Source organism: Bidens hawaiensis, unplaced genomic scaffold (assembly GCF_021521415.1).
Source record: "Bidens hawaiensis isolate Kalapana, Puna unplaced genomic scaffold, B.hawaiensis_p1.1 tig00048986_1, whole genome shotgun sequence".
NCBI lineage: Eukaryota > Viridiplantae > Streptophyta > Magnoliopsida > Asterales > Asteraceae > Bidens > Bidens hawaiensis.
The window spans coordinates 118,419-121,789 of record NW_027498764.1 but is presented as its reverse complement, the minus strand read 5'-3'; the positions used below and the strand labels follow the sequence as shown (position 1 = coordinate 121,789).

General features: G+C 32.3%; 1 pseudogene; it reads right to left on the bottom strand.

Annotated features, from left to right (window-relative positions):
- Positions 1-905: 905 nt before the first annotated feature.
- LOC143597759 (putative rRNA-processing protein EBP2 homolog pseudogene) lies at positions 906-1,922 on the bottom strand (annotated as a pseudogene).
- Between the last annotated feature and the right edge of the window lie 1,449 nt (positions 1,923-3,371).

Sequence of the window (3,371 nt, the reverse complement as noted above, 5' to 3'; positions counted from 1 at the left end):
CCAATTTTCCCTCAATTGCATGGCACATGACCGTGTTGTACCGATCATGCAAAAACCTAATTTTACCAATAGCCAGAGTAAGTTAGGTATCGAATCCAGAGGAGCATGTGGTCAACACCATACATTTGTTCGTTTATTTAGTTATATTTACAAAACAATTATAAAGAAAAACTTATGAAGTTTTTTCGAGTGCTGATCGCACTAGCAAGTTTTGTTTGGAAATAACAAACACTTAAACGAGTTAAACAGTTAACGAGAACAGAATCACACCTAGGGTTCAAGCATGCAACAAAATAGTAATCTCATGTTATTTGACAGATTAGTTATTGATAAACAAATTTGGTTAACTGTTAATCTATTTATATGTATGCTACATGTATATTAAAGTTCATTTTTAAATTTAAACTATATGTTTTATCAAATAAAATATCCAACAAAATTTTAAAACAGTTATCTCAAAACAGGGGTTAACTCTAATCAACATTATACGATATTTTTCAAACTCTCGGATCATATGCTATATTCATCTTTACCATTGATTTCTTATCGAGTACACAAGAATAATTCAAATATCTTTGCGTTAACCTTGGAAAGCGATTAGCAACGTCTATTTGTACCACGGTAGTGCTCTATGATCATATTCTGACCTGTACAAAAAAAAACAATTCAACTACAACCAAAATGACCCCGTTACCGTCCACCCATATTGCAACCTCTAGTTTTTAACATCAATAGAAAACCTACTTCTCTTGCCATATCATAACCAGTTGTGTCTACCAAGCCTAAGAAATCTCATAAGATGCAATAACATGATTGGGTTGATTGGCCATCAAATAATGACATGTTATATAACAATCTACAAACCAATAAAAGTTCAAAAGCCAAAAGAACACGCTGCAGTAAATAAAAGTTTTCATATAGAATATCTGGAGGCTCAAAACATTCATAATACTAAAACTAAAGCTACAGGAATGAAACAAACGTTGATTTTAAACTTAATATTCAATCAAAACAACAATCTGACCTTAAAGAACCAAAACTGATGACCTTATGATGATGATCACTTATTTCTTTTCTTGTTCCCGAAAGAATCACTCTTCTTAAACCCTTTAAAATCATTAGTAGTCTCTACAGTATTCTGCTTCTTCCCGCCCTGTTTCCCACCAAACCCATACTTTGAATCCCCGTTTTTCCTCTTATTGTTTATGCCCCCCCCCCCCCTTACGGTCCTTCCCACCACCTATTTTTTCCTTTCCACTCAACCGGTCCCAAGGGTTCACCCCGGCCCGTTTGTTCTTCTTAGACTTGTCAGACTCTTTTCCACTTTCAAACGATAAACCCATATCACCATCCTTGTCACCACCGCAAACCTACTTTTCTTAACCGACTCTATTTCTTCTTTCTTCGTTTTGGCCCGTTCTTTTTGTTTCTCGTCTTGCACTTCTTTGGCCTTCTTCTTATTCTCCCGGGCCTTTATTCTTTCTTCAGCCTCTTCAATTCTTCTCTTCTCAGATAAAAGCTGTCCTTTAATCTTCTCCATGTGCGTGTCGGTTTTCACCATTTCAGCATAATAATCAGTAAGGCGAAGAAACGGGAGGCCCATAGGTTGGATTTTTTTATAAGCTTGGCGGGTGCCTTCAAGAGCTTGTGTGTAGAACGCGAGCTCACGTGCCAGGTCATCGTTAACGTCTACTTTTTGGTCTTGGTCAATGTCAAGTGATAGTTTGTGTAACCAGTCAACATCCTCGGGCCAGCTTATGTCCCCGAGTTTGTCAAGTATAGCTTCTTTGTTGTATATGGCGTTTTTGATGGCTCAGTTAGTTTAATGTCCTCGTCACCTTCGGATTCAGATTCTGATTCTAGGTCGGATTGGGATTCGATTTCTGGGTCAGAATCAGAAGCATCCATATCAAGATCTTCGGGTAACGTCCAACAACTTAGAAGTAGGCTTTTTATAGCCATTTAGTAAGCTCTTACAGTTAAACAATAACCAACTTAATAAGTTATTAAACTAATTAGTCCAAATAAATTAAAACTGCATGATTAGAAATGACATGGTTTGCATTTTTCATATATAGTTTGCGGTTACTAGTTCGATTTCTTTTCTTTTAGCTTTTAAAAAAATACTACATGTTCCAAACATGTAATTAACCTCGGAAACAATGTTATCAAACATGTATATATAATATTAGATAATTTTTAATAACAAACAAACAAACTTGCCATTAACCCTAATGTGTTCTTATTCATAATCAACGAAAACCCTAAAAGGATGAACTTTCAGCAACAATACAATTAGACAGAACACTAAGTTTCTAAAACCCAAGATTAACGATGTGCAAAAGCAAGATTAATATTAATAGAAGTGCATACATGGATCAATGAAAACCAAAGGCAGGCAAATAAGTAGCTGACCTTGCTAGCTAATTATCAACCGAAGAACAGAGGCGTAAATGATGAATGATGAACTCTAAACCTTAAAACGTCAATTGCTGCTTTCTCTGTTATATATATATAATGTAAACAGCCCCGTAATACGGGGGGATAAAAACCAATATATATATATATATATTGGTTTTTATCCCCCCGTATTACGGGGCTGTTTACATTACTCGTTTTAAATATTTATATACTTTTTTTGGGTTTAATTTTATTTATTATAATAAAATTTATAATATACTTAGAGTTTGATGATAAAAAGGTTTTACAAATAACTAAGATATTATAACTCGGTTTAAAATATCTGAGTTTGGTAAGACTCACTTATTTTTTTTACTATAAAATCGTTTCGTAATTATAAATAATAATTTTTTTTAAAAAAACCCATATAATAATTTTTAGTATATCATATTTTATAGGATTTTCACATCAATAATTTGGTGAGAATAATTTTTAATTTAATGAGATGTTATAACCCGTTTAAGGAATATCTGGGTTTGGTAAGAACCGAATCCATGAATTTGGGTCAAATGAATGAGAAGCATTCATTTAAAAATCAAACAAATCTGATTACTCCAAAAAAAAAGGGGAGCGACCATATCGCGACATGTAGGATTTTTATGTTTTCGTGTATTACGGGGGTTGTTTTATATTATTTGTTTCTAATATTTATTTATTTTTTGAATATTTATTTTTTTATTGTATGAAAGTTAATAATATACTTATGGTTTGATGATAAATTGTTTCACAGATAAATGAGATGTTATAACCCGGTTTAAAAGCTATATGAGTTTGATAAGACTCAAGACCCGTTTATTTTTACTATAAAATTGATTTTTTAATTATAAATAATATATATATATATATTTTTTAAATAAATAAGATATTAATTTTTAGTATGTCCCTACTTTATAGGATTTTTATATCAAATA